The sequence below is a fragment of the Phyllostomus hastatus genome, unplaced genomic scaffold (assembly GCF_019186645.2).
Source record: "Phyllostomus hastatus isolate PE091 unplaced genomic scaffold, TTU_PhHast_1.1 phas_contig_159, whole genome shotgun sequence".
In the NCBI taxonomy this organism is placed as follows: Eukaryota; Metazoa; Chordata; class Mammalia; order Chiroptera; family Phyllostomidae; genus Phyllostomus; species Phyllostomus hastatus.
The window spans coordinates 27,244,085-27,257,889 of record NW_025333640.1 but is presented as its reverse complement, the minus strand read 5'-3'; the positions used below and the strand labels follow the sequence as shown (position 1 = coordinate 27,257,889).

The following is a 13,805-nucleotide window of genomic DNA, read 5'->3' as shown; positions in this document are numbered from 1 at the left end:
TATGAGTGAAAAACCATCGATTCCTCCTTTTCACCAGAGGTAAAAACGTTCCACTTTCCTCATTTTCCAGGAACACATTTTGGAAGGAGAAATTATTTTAAGGGATTCTTCGGTACCGGAGGAAAGTGGTACCTTCACTTAGAAAAGGTGGCCTGCATGAGCAGCAGCATCAGGCCGCAGCCGCCTCCAACACAGACGCAGAGGCTGCTTCTGCACGGGCCTGGATCTTGCAGGAACAGCACATCTTTACGTAAAGCTAGTTCAAGTCCCCGAACAAAACTTGACAACAGTTTGTGACACGCCTAGCTGAATATCACAAAACTACTTGTGATAGTAGTTTTCTGAGATAGCATTCTCTGGGGAAATACTAAAACCTAGCAGAAATGAAAGTGCCTAGCATCTTCATGGAGTAAAGAGAGGGGGATTATTAATATGCCGAGTACTTTGAAGGATTCTCTGGCCCAGCACCCCGGGTCTCTAGCGTCGCGGCAGAGACACAGACATGTGGACTGTCACACGGACAGTGGAAAGCCTTCTGCAGCAAGGACTCCCAGTCACCTATCCAGAATTCAGTGGTGTGCTGGTAAATGTTTAACAACTGGCTTTTAAAGGGGGGAAACAAAGGGCCTTAATTTGTGGTGTTTGCCAATTTTTGTGGCGTACATACTCCCGCTGTGACCAATTTCAGACTACCAATATGTTTAACAACCACCTTGCAAAAAACCTAAAAACTGGACCATCAGCTCTCACAAGCCAGAGTGAACCATTTGGAGCACATCACTGCATTCATCCTCCCCTTATTCATTAGCAGGAATTCCATTGTGTTGCACTGGCAATTTTCTAAGCTCAAAAACAAAAAAAACCATGACATGTCCCAGCCATCTTTGCAAATGGGAGAGGGCATAAGACAGTGTTTAATGATGAGAAGCAGGCAGATGTCATGGTAGATGGTGCTGGTAGCAGTGTGTTCTTTAAAGGGGTTTTAGTCTCAGTTCACTCCTTTGTCCTTATCCTTTTCTTTTCCCTGCCTGGAATGCAGATGTGATGACTGGAACTATAGCAGCCATTTTATAATCAACAGTGAGGGAGAGGCCAGGCAGTCACAGAGACCTGGGCCTTGATATCTTTGAGTGGCCTCACCATTCCTGGAATTCCTTTTTTTGATCTCCTTTTTTCTGGAGATAAAGTAAATTCCTATTTGCTTAAGCCACTCTCACTCTGTATTAAAGGTAGCCGAAGCCGGTCCTTCAACTTTGGCGAGCTTGCCAACCAAGGCAGGTCTAGTGAAGAGAAATTATTACCACGAGCAAAATTGTTGAAGAATTTTTCCCCTGGAAATTCTATAGTCATTAAACTTTTTAAAAACTGAACAGTCCACTAAATCATTTTGTCAGTGTGAGTGTACCTCAAATACTTGTGGAGGCAGAAATTGTATTCTCAGCACAGCATCATGAACATTCAGCGAAAAGAATTGTGGCTACTTTTATTGAACCCATGCAACCTACCAGATACCATATTACGCACTTTAGAGGCATCCGCACACTTGCTGCGTGACCTCGGGACAGTTACTTAACGTCTCGGTGCTTCAGTTTCCTCGTCTGTAAAGTGCCGATAACATGACTCTAACATAGGGTTGTTTGGAAGGGTAAAGTAGTGCTCAGAACAATGCCTGGCAAGTAGTAAACACTAAATAAGTGTTCGCTACTATTCTTGTTATTACTATTATTGTCATTATTATTATTATTATTCCCCACAAACCCTATTCGGTAGGCACTGATGTTACCAGCAGATGAGGATAATGGCGTCTATCTCACAAGCGGGTTCTGAGACCAGAAAGGGAAGGTGCCTCTCAGGTGTTTAGCATTGTGCCAGGTAAACGCTCAGTCAACTCTGGCCATTAAGGGTTTGATAGGTATTATGATGAGCTTGGTACATGACAGTGCTCTGAGGAGGCTCTTTTAGCCTCCTCAGGAGATGTGTGCCGAAATATTGTGTCAGTGAAGGGAGAAAACTAGCTTTTTTGTGGGAGGGAAGGCTAGTCATTGCTCGGCCATCTTTGTCATGTGCTCACAGAGTTTCATAATGTGTAATTCATGGGTTAAGTGACGGGTGACGTGGGACATGCCATAGGTACAAACAGTGTATGGGGCATGGCAGGAGGGAGGGGGCAGAGGAGGCCTCAGGGATGAGGCTTTAGGACAGAGAAGAGGTAACTCTGGATGGGAGACCTGGTTCTGCCCCTGACCAGTTTTTTGACCTTGGGCAAATTACTTTTTTAGACCTCATTTCCCCCATGTGTTAAAATGAGAATTCTGAGCTCAAAAAGCCCACCCATCCCAGCTTTAACAAGTAGTTTTGCTTGTTTGTTTAATATCTAGGCGGTGATCTTGGGCCTTAAAGAATAGGGCAACGTTTGAAAACTGGAGAGGTCAGGATCTTATACCAAGTATGAACAAACGATGAACAAAGGATATCATACTGAAATGTTTTGGGGGGACATCCTGGCACGTTGGCTGGGGTTTGTGTGGGAGTATGAAGGAGACCAGGTAGAGACGGGGGTCAGAGTCAGACTCCGAGGGACACTGGGTGCCAGGGTCTCGCCCTCTGCCTACCTCAGACACCCAGCTTTCTCTGGTCACACCGCTAGATTTTGGAATTGCCCCAAACTGTCCCAGCTCCATGATTCCAATTTCAGGCATCCTATTCTCAGTCTGTTCCCCAGCTTTTGGGAGTTGTTCCCGACTCCAGCCATTCTTGGGCCGCACGAGGACCTTCAAACCTTGATCCGGTCACTTTTCCATTGTCCTCGCTCCTTCGTGTCTTTAGCTCCCTCCTTACCACAGTCCCCCACACCCTCTGCCCTCTGACACCCTTTTGCTCCATCACACCCTTCTGCAAACCTCCAGCCCTGGTCAAGCCCAGCTCTGCCCCTGATGGTTAAAAGGGCTGGAGAAAAACCCACAGCCGTGCTGACTGGTTTGCTCTGAATTCATGACCACTAACCTCAAATAGGCATTTGAAAGTGCTGCCAGGCAATCTGACCATGTTCTCAAGTTCATGTGCTCTCAAACTCTCCCAGAAGATAACTGTTTCCTATCTGCTCCTTTCTCTTCCAACCCCCAACATCTTTTCCCCCTCCCCAATCTCAGGGAGTCTGGTCTGTGGCCATGTCGCTGAGGTAGGAGAAGCAGAGAGGAGAGACAGCCCTGTGTTTCCAGCTCTGCAGCCCCGGCGCACCTGGGCCCACACACTGTGCCTTCCACCCAGTGGCTGGCTCCTCCCGGCTCTGTGGTGAGTGGGTGAAGGAGAGTTGGCTCCAGGCTCTTTAGCCGTGCTCTTCCCTCTGCTGGGGAGACTGGCAAACCTCCTTGCTGGTCTTGTGGCACCCCCCCTCTCTTCCTTCAGGGTCTCCTGTCAGTGAGGTTTCTCCTGCCCCATTCCCAATCCCTAGAATCCCGCCGCTTCTACCCTGTGTACCACCACCTAGCACATTGATGTACAGGCGTGCACCACTTCACAATGGGGATACTTTCTGAGAAATGCATTCTTAGGTGATTTCATCATCGTGCAGATATCACAGAGCACAGGCACACAGACCCAGGTGCTATAGCCTACTATACACCTAGGCTACATGGTCTAGCCTGTTGCCCCTGGGCTACAAGCCCGTACAGCCCACCACTGTACAAAACAACACGAGATTAAATCAAGCACAAGAGAAAATGATGTAATCAAGAGACTCAGTAAACATGAGACGTATGAGGCTGCTGCTGGAGTCACATCGCATGCTGTTTTACAGCAAACTTCTTATTTCTTCCTAAGTAGAAAGAATACACTCTAAAGTAATGATAGAAAGTATATCGTAGTAAGCACATAAAGCAGTAGCATAGCTGTTTATTACAGTTATGAAGTATTACGGACCGTGCGTGACTGTGAGTGACCGGCAGTGCAGTGCGGCAGGTTTGCCCATGGCGGTCACTGCAAACACACGAGTAAACACACGCTATGACATCACTAGGCAAGAGCAATTTTTCGGTTCCATTATAATCTCACAAGACCCCCAGTTGTACCTGCAGTGCTTCAGTGACTGAAGTGCCCTTCTCTGGTACACGATGTATTTATTCATTGTCTTCTTTGGTGAAAGCAGGGATTTTTATGTTTTGTTTGCTACCATATCCCCAGTGCCTTAAACAGTGCTTGATTTGTTGATTCAACAGATGTTTGAGGAGCCCCGATTAGGTGCCGGACTGCTCCAGGCACCGAGGGTCAGTACAGCAATGGACAGAACAGCCCCCGAACCCTGCCCTTCTGGCTAAGTAAGGAGGTACGCAGTGAGAAGTGAGACATCCATGCCAAGCAGGGAAAGAGGATGTGAAATGCATGTGTCTGGGAGGGGTGCGCGGGGAGCGTGTGATATGTTTTAGGCAGCGTGGCCAGGTGAGACCTCACTGAGAGAGCAACATTGGAGTAAGACCTGAGAGAGGTGAGGCGGAGAGGCCCATGTGGACATCTGTTAGAAGGGCCTTCTGGGGGGGAAACAGCAGGTGCCAAGGTCCTGAGGCAGCAGTGTGCCCAGGTTGTTCGGGGCCTTGTGAGGAGGCCAGGGTGACTCGAGGACGTGAGCAAGGGAGAGAGATGGAGACCAGGGCAGAGGGGTCAAAGAGGGTGGGCAAGAAAGATCATGTAGGGCCTTGTACACATTGTGAGAACTTACATTTTGAGTGAAACAGGGAGGGACAATTTTGTTGTTTTGATACAATGATATTAACATACAATTCACTTTCAAGTGTTCACAATTGTTCCAATAATGTTCTTTTTTTAAAAAAAAAAGTCCACCTGGCTGGCATAGCTCAGTGGATTGAGCGCAGGCTGCAAACCAAAGTGTCACAGGTTTGATTCCCAGTCAGGGCACACGCCTGGGTTGCAGGCCACAGCCCCCAGCAACCACACATTGATGTTTCTCTCTCTCTCTCTTTCTCTCTCTTTCTCTCTCTCTCTCTCTCTCTCTCTTTCTCCCTCCCTTCCCTCTCTAAAAATAAATAAATAAATAAGATCTTTAAAAAAATAAAAATAAAAAAGTCCAATTTCTATTACTACTTAAAAAATTACTTGCACAATGGGAAAAATCAAATTTCATAACGTGTAGTATTAATAATGATCATTTGGGGCCACTAGGATTGCACTAAGAAAGGTCATCTGTCGGTTTAAAAAATTAACAGTTTTATAATGCCATTTTATAGCCTCCCAATCCACGATCCAATCAAGGATCATATACTACATTTAGATATCACACTTTAAAAAAGTAGCTTTATTGAACTAAAATTCTCACAGCATATAATTCATCCATTTAAAGTGTACAATTCAATGGCTCTTGAGCACATCCACAGAATTATGCAACCATTATCACAAACTAATTTTGGAACATTTTCATTCCCCTTGGAAAGAAACCCCATAACCTTTAGCTGCCACCACCTAACTTCCCCCATTCACTGAAACACAGGCAACCACCGTTCTCCCCATTTCTACAGATTGGCCTGTCCTGGGTATTGCATATACAGCGAGTGAAAGCGTACAATTTCTGGACACTTGCACGTAGCACAGTGTTTTTAAGGTTTGGACGTGTAGCATGTGTCCGTATTTAACTCATTTTTATGACTGAATAATGTTCTACTGTATGGAGATAGCACCTTCTGTTTATCAAGGGAGGTTGTTGAGCAGGGCCAGTGACCCTCTAACGAGGCTCACTCCAGCTGTTGTTCCGAGGAGCAGAGGACGATGAACTGTGTCAAACGCTGCTTTCAGGAAAAATAAGACGAGGCCCAAGAATTGACCAGGAAGTGCTCGACTAGTTTAACTAAGGAGTTAGCAGAAATATTCTGATCTGTAATTTATAAACGGTATTTGGCGTTTTATGGGATTTGCTGCATTTTCTTTGGATAATTAAACACAGAATGCAATAAGAATGAAGTGGTTAATAAATAAGAGTTTCAAATGGAATGTGGACACGGAAGTGTATTGAACAACTGGAGAGTACCATTATTTTACAGAGGTCTTTGATATTTTCTTTATTTGGGTGGGAATGATTCTTGTGGCTCATATAAAATTTATTCCTCAGAATAACTCTTCGTCTCTAAACATAACTCGACATTATGATAATTATCCAAGATTTCATGCCACTTCCCAGAGAGCTGACCAAGGGAAAAATTAATTCTTAACAAAAAAGTATTTTCAGTGTCTATGCAGACCAGGTAGATGAGAGCTAGTTTGTTTTATCGGGAAGGGTGACATCTGCAAGATCGTGGAAATCGGATCAAAAGTTTAGAGTGCTATTGTGGCATCTGTCTCTGGAGCAAAGAGGTTACCTACTGGAATCATTAGATCCCGAATTGGCACAAAACACATGTATTGATTCAGGGTTTGGTATAAGCACATGCAATAGTTACTAAGCTATTCAATTCTGGGTACGTGAAACTTCTGGGGCTTGCAAATCATTGAGGAGTAGGTGAGGGACAATGAAAGCTAGATCTAAATAGGACACTCTGGAAAGATAATTGGCATATATACACTCTACGTTTATGGTACGTTCCGGTGGGCGCCGTGGGAGCGGTGGACGCGTGGATGAGCATTTCACAAAATAAACAGACACAGAACTTCACTTGCAGATAATGCGACAAGTCTGCTCACCAGTACTAAAGGAGGTAGAGAGAGGGAAGTCCGAACGCGCACAGTATTTTTTTTTTTTCCCTTTTGGAATCAATGGGGGGGGGGGCGGGTCTGGGGCCGCTCCCCTCGCCGGCGGGGCCAGGAATTTGGAGAGGATCCCTGGTCGCACGGCGGCGGCGCACGGGTGCGCGTGTGAGCGAGCGAGCGGGCGGGCGAGTGCGCCGGGTATTGGCAGCGGAGGAGTGGAGGCTGGGCGGCTCCGACTCCCTGACGCCAGCGCGACCAGATCAATCCAGGCTCCAGGAGCGAGCGGGCAGGAGGAGGAAGCAGAGGCCGAGCGGCTCAGCCTGGCCGAGGCGTGGGGAAGGACTCTGCGATCGCAGCGAGGCGCAGCGGCCGGCTGCCCCGACTGGGGCCGCAGGACTCCACTCTCCAGGCCACTCCTGTGCCCGTGGACAGGCTTGCTGCCAACCCGGTAAAACGAAACAGACCCGAACCCAACTTTCTCTTCTGCTGTGTTCCCGCTGTCTCCCCTTGGCACCCTGGACTTTCCAGTGCCGCCGCCGCCTCAGTTGGGGCGGGCATCGGTCCGCAGGACTGCCGCGGTCCCCCGGGTCGGTGCTAGCCTCGGTGGGGAGGGGGCTCTTTCCCGCGTGGGGCGGATCGGGAATCCCCCCCCCCCCCCATGATGGCGCCTCCCGGCCACTGGGAGAAACAAACCTGCCACCTTCTCCGCTCACCCCAACCAGCTGGGCAAGGCTTGCCTGGGATCCCCCTCACGTCTTTGTTGGGGCTGCGGTGGGGAAGCCTGGCTCCTCGGCCGGAGCCTCGCCCCAGCCTTGTCCCCGGCCCTACCGGCGCGGGACCTCCCGGCCCCCTCCCCCTCTGCCTGCTCCCCGTTTCTCTTTCCCTTTTTGCAGCCCAGTTCAGGCCCGTCCTCGCCGCCCGCGGGCCCATTGTGTCCCGCGCTGGCCCGGGCCACCCTTGCGGGAGCTGGAGGGCGGCCGTCAGCACTGCCCTTTAGGCGCTCGGAGCCGATCACATTGTGGGGGGACACCCAGTGTCCTGGGCCCCTCTGCATCCCAGACCTGTGCCCTTCACTGCCCCAACGAACCTCTTGGGTAGAGGTCAAGGAAAGTTCGTACCGAAATTCCCTCTAATTTATTCAAAGATTTGGCGGCGGCGGCTGCGCGTAATTTTTTTTCTCTTCCGCCTACACCCCCCTGCGCCTCCAAGTGTCGTCTCATTCCTTTCCCTTGACCGGATTCGATTGCCTCACTGCAAGTGTATTTGTGAGTTCCCTGTTGAACAACTGCTCATTTACTCTGCTCCCTGGCTTTGGAAGGGTTTCTCGGGGTTGTTTCTGCAGGAGGTGGGGGTGGTGGGTGTGAGACAGAGAGAGATGTGGGCTTGTTTTTCTAGTTGCTTAATAAATATGAAGGCTTAAAGGCAGAGCGCTTCCTTGATGTCCTTAGGAAGGGAGGAGGAACAGATGCCTGCCGGATCTCACAACTGCAGTAGCTGCGGCTTTTGTTTATTTGGAGGCGCGCACGATTTTTTTAAATACACTGTGCGAGATAACCGGGAAGGCGCTTCCCTTCCGAAAATGAGGCGCGTCTGAGAACCTGCTCCCGAGAAAGCACCGTGTTCCTCGAATATTGTGACAACCGGCCTTTTTCTTCCTCCTGGCGGTCTCTGATTTCCATTGTATCGGAAGTTTCAAAGTAGGTGGAATGATTCAGAAGTTGCACGATTTCTGTATGTCTTTCCTGTTGCTGACACATGCCTTTATTTCGGAACATATCTCGCTCTGCCTGCCGGCCTGGCGTGGATAACATGCCTATTACATTCAGTGACACAATGAGGAAAGTGTTCTCTGCTTGTGGTGATTGTTCGCTTTGTCGATGATTACCACTTCACGTTTTATTGGAGGTAGAGGAGCTGTGTTGGAACTACTATTGAAAAGGAACCGAGTCTGAAGCAAGGTTTCCTGCCCCAGCATTTTCAATTAGTATAAATATTTCGCATCCATGTTACTGTGATGTAGGTGCCGGGCTTACATATGCTGTACTGATTTAAGTGTGTGTGTCCTCCCCACCCCCTCCCTCTTTCCCATTTGCAGTTATTTGATATTTCTGTGCAGGTGGTGTACATTTGTGTAATACTGCAGTTCTTAGGAAACTGTAACTAGGGTCGTGAGATGATTTTCTAAAGGTGGGCGATGCGGGAGCCTCCCAGGGATCCAGGCTGGATCGGGTTTCTTCTGAGGTGGGGATATGTCCTTGCGTTAGTGTTGTCCCCTCTCCAACCATAGGTATGTAACCAAACCCATTTTTCCTTTTTGCATCATCCTTTGGTTTTATATACCCTTGAAGAGCAGGTGACCTTTGCGTTAGAAAAATGACAGTTTTAGGCAATTGAAAATGTTAACCTTGTACACCTCTCAAAATTTAATTTTTTTTCTACTAAGTTGATTAAAGCATTAAGAGGAAGTCTCATCTTCCAAATACATTTACTAGTTAAGAACTAAATTTCCGATTGTGATTTTGATTTCTAGTAATTCTGGGTTAAAGATAAAACTTAATAACTTGGTTAGATTGGAGAAAGAATGAACTTGAGTGTAATTAGACGAGTGTATTTAAGCCGCAGTCGCCGACATGATCGGGGCCAAGTTGTGTGTGTATAAAAGATCTCATTTGTGTAGTCTTACAAGGCTAATGGAGGCATCATTGAGGCTTTATAAATAATGTAAGTTGTGTATAATGTAGAGTCTCCAGAGGCAGCAGAGAAAGCATCATTACCAGCCTTTTCAACCTGCTCGAGATCTTAAATTGATTTACAGCACTGAACTGGCGCAAAATGATACATCAGGATGACATGGGGTCAGCCTGTAAAAGTCTATGATGTCAGCCTATTAGTTCAGTCATCATAATTAAACCATATTACAGGGGCAGCTAAGCAGGAGTCTGGCATTATACCTCAAATATGGGTGGTACATAGGTTTTGTTTATGATGGAAAGGCTGAACCGGCCAGGAATGCTGGTGTTTTAGAAGGCTTACAGCACTCTGAATTTCTGAAAAAACTGATGATAAATGCATGGGTGTTCAGTCTGCAGGTATAAGCAGCTTTCCGTGTGGCGGTGGGGAAACAGATGCTCGGGAGCTGCTGATTAGGACCTTTGCAGCTCTGGCCCGTGTATGGAATCGTGCCTCATGTGCGCTTGAATCTAACTTGGCCTTTGGGACCTTCTAAAATATCAGAGGACCACCTACTTCTTATCTCTGATCCTTTTATTAGAGCTGAGCTGCCGTGGATTGATGTATCAGCTGACATGTTATTTTTTTTTTTTAACTAGTCGTAGTTCCCAGGTCTCCTCTGAAAACAAAGATAGTTGAACCAAACGCACGGACACTTCAGGGAAAGACCCCAGTTTTTTGCTTGAATTTCTAAAGGTCCCTGTTCAGTCCATGGGTCATCTAGGGCTGCGCTGTCCAGTAAGGTTGCCTTAGCCGCAAGTGGGTATTTAAACTAAAATTAATTAGAATTAAATAAAAATAAAAATCTGTCTTCTCAGGAACACCAGTCACCATTCGAGTGCTCAGCAGCCACGTGTGGCCTGTGGCTGCCATATTGGACAATACTGTATAGAACATGGGAGGAGGCTTCTTTGGACAGAGCTGCTCTGGGATTTTGTTTCTCTTCTTCCGCCTTTTCTGCTTATCGTGCAGCTACTTCTCTGCTTGCTACCTCTGCCGATGAGTTTGTGGGGTCGAAACCCATCGTTGCTCCTTGTTTAGATCTGCCGGGGGAAGCTTCTGGGTAAAACGAGGTTGACTTTTCTGTGCATTACATTTCTCATGGGTGTCGTGGGTTCTCATCTGATTTAGAGACATAATGATCGCTAGCTTTTTTTCTGAGTTTTTACTGTTTCCTCGTTTTTATTTTATTTTTTATTTGTATTTTTTTTAATCTCCACCAAAGGACATGCTTATTGATTTAGAGAGAGGGGAAGGGAAGGAGGAGAGAACCACCACCAGAAACACCACTGTGGGAGATGGCTCCCCTACCTGGCTCCCCAGCCTCGCACCTGAGCTCCAGCCAGCCAAACCATACCAGCCAGTGCTGTCGCCTTGTTTTTAATCCTCCTGTCTCATTTCAGCCTCAGAATTTTTCTAAGTACTTCTGTAAGTCACATTTTACCAGTAAAGAAACTGAGTTCAGAATGATTCACTGTCTTGCCTGAGGCTACATAGCTAGTGATTATAAGTCTTAACTTGTAACTATATATGTATTTATATTTATATATTTATATATTTATATATATACACACACACCCATATTTGTCTAGAATGCCCAAATGATCATTGTTCTGCTGGACTTAATTACTCGATTATAGGCATGACTTGGCTTTTATTTTTTAGGCCTTTAGACAAAGTTTGTGCTGTTGTGCTCTCCTTGGCTGTCTCCTTTTAAGTGTTTGAAAGAAAGGAAACACGGTGTTAATTTGTATGGGAGCAGAACATAACTGGAAGGATACGTCTGATGTAAAACTCATGGATCTCAAAGCCAAATTAGTTTGATCTCTGCTTTTCTCCATCATTCCTGGCCCTTTTCCCTCACGTTTTTCCTGTATAACCACACGCTGATGGTGCCGCAGAAGCAAGTTCTAGTAGTTTGGTTTGTCTTATCAAAATTTGTCTTTCCTTAGCCGGTAAACACTGCACCTTGAGAGAATAGTTCATTGCAGATTCCTTCAAAAAATTTTTTTTTACATTTAATGTCTACTTTTATATAGTCTTGCAGTTCAGTTGCTCTTAACTTTTTGTTGTTGTTGTTGTTAGGGCTGTTTAAGAATCCAATGAAATCAGGGATCCTGTACGTTCTCACCCCGGTCCTCCCATTCAGAACCGCTCGTCGGCGGCCCTGGTAATAGGCCCATGGGCTCGCTGAAGTCCACGCATCGCATGGTACTTCAGGTGAAGGACACCACGGGGCCGCCTTGCCAAGTTCCTTCGTAAACACTCAGATCTGTAATTTCCTTTACAGAGAATAGAGCTATATAATGTTAAAAGCTGCTTTGAGGACTTTCTCATTCAGTGGGTTCCTATCAAGTTGAGCACTCGAGGCCCAGAGAAGATGGGTGTCTAAAAGCCACTCCTCCTGCGATCGCCAGGGAGGAAAAGCCAGGACCTGGGTCCTTCTTCCTGTAGTTCAGTTCCCACTGGTCTGCCGTGTTTTCCCGCCGTGCTGCTGGAGCCAGTTCGAGCACACCCAGCACACTGTAATTGGGGGAGGGGAGAAATGCGGAATTTTTGGTATGCCGCTGACTTTTTGTACCTAACGTTGTTTATGCCGAGTAGGAATCAAGTCCGACAACTTCAGAGATAGGTTTGCCTTTTTTCTTTTTCCATTCCAGAGATAGAAAAGAAATGTCCGGTGCATGATTTAATCGGTGGGACATTACCGGAAAGTGGGTGGTTCAGGATTGTACGAAGTTCGCCTTAAGTCAGGCAAGTTCTATACGAATCTCCTGCCTTGACTTTCAAAAACAAGTCGCACCCTTAACCGAAAGCTGAAGTTTTGGGGGGTGATGAGGGAAAGAATTAGAAAGATCTGAGGAGAAAAACGATAAATAAAACAAGTTGGATGTTGAAGTATGGAATGACATGGAGGCTGCTGAAGTGTTCTCTGTGATTGTACTTGGATTATGTGGTTTCTCTTTTTCCATTTTTAAAAAGTCACTACCGGTGCATTATAAAGGATGCACCTGAGGAACAGCCAGACAGAAGCGATGCCCAGGGTGAGGTCTGGAGCAGGGGCAGAGCGTCCCTGCCCCCTCCAGGCCTGCCGCTGCCACCACACCTGCCACCACACCTGCCACACACCTGCGTGTCTTCCCCAGCCCGGCAGCCCTGCTTTTACTTTCTGCTGCCGGCCTTAGCAGGGCGCGCTCTGGGTAACGAAGGGAGGCGTCACCGTTTGCCCCCGAGCTGAAACCTCTTGTCTCTGTATATCCCTTTTCTGCTGTTACCTGGCAGGGCAACTGTTCGGTCCAGTGTGGTAGTCTGTCTTCTGATTTGCCACAAAAACACCTGGAAATATTTTTTTAACCCGCTTTCTGGAGTAGCTTCCTTCAGGAAAAATAGCTAAGCTAGGTAGTGCAAATGTCCTCACTGAACATCTAAAGTCTTCATTTTTGGTGTACATTGTTTAGGATAGTATACGACTAGTCCTGTAGGCGAAAACCTAACGCTGACAGCAACTGCTGGCTGGCTGACTTGCCGAAACCAGCAAGCTCCGCAGAAGAGTCATTTGCATAAGGGAAGCGACCTTTCAGACGGGAAGAGCCAGCACTTTCACAAACGGTTCAACTCCTGTGACTACAGCAGATTTTTAGGGAGGTCCTGGGGACTGCAGTATGTGAGCTGGTTTGTTACAAGCGAACATCAGGACTTTAGGGAAGAGTCCCTCTTGGAAATAAAGCAACAAGCCGTCCGAGGTTCCCAGGAATCGGTACCTGGCGATTCTACCTAATCTCTTTTCTGCTTGGTTCCTCGGGTTCACACTCGGAGCCTGGTTCCCTCGGGAGAACTGAGTCTGTGGTGTGGTAGGTTGGTTCTTAAGTAATTTTTGTGACAACAAGCCCGCATTTAAGGGAACACATACACACACAGCAGCTAGTTACACATCTGTTTGTGTTTGAGCTCAAAAAGCAAGTAGATAGATACTGTGTCATGTTTGGGAAGAGGACAACAGAGTAGTCTAGCTTTTGAGGCAAAAGTTTATTTATAGACATTATTTTAATGCTTTATGTGTATTTCCCCTTAATTTTAGGGCCTCTATACTATACATTTTTTCCCCTACAGTCTGAGATAGAGTGTAGTTACTCAGACTTTTCATTTATTTACCTCCCTTCTCTGTCTTTTATGGTTTCTTTGCAGTGTTATTATGCAAAGTGGAAGCATTTCAGACCTTTGTCTTTTTCTTTCAGTTTCAAACACAAGGAAAGGGAACTAATTATCTTAAGTATTATAATTAGGCATTAAATTAAATTAGGTAAATGCATGATCTTTTGTTTAGATTGAAATAAAATGTGTCATGTTAATGGAAAAGGGCTTTTAAACATTCTTATTTGATAATTTTG

At 46.5% G+C, this 13,805-nt stretch overlaps 1 protein-coding gene across 1 annotated transcript in view; it reads left to right on the top strand.

Moving 5' to 3' along the window:
• The first annotated feature begins 6,871 nt into the window (after nt 1-6,871).
• SMAD1 (SMAD family member 1) overlaps nt 6,872-13,805 on the top strand; it is a 62,950-nt gene continuing 56,016 nt past the window's right edge. Inside the window, exon 1 of the mRNA XM_045831683.1 lies at nt 6,872-7,135. The gene's annotated coding sequence lies outside the window, so the exon portion shown is untranslated. The remainder of the gene's footprint in view (nt 7,136-13,805) is intronic.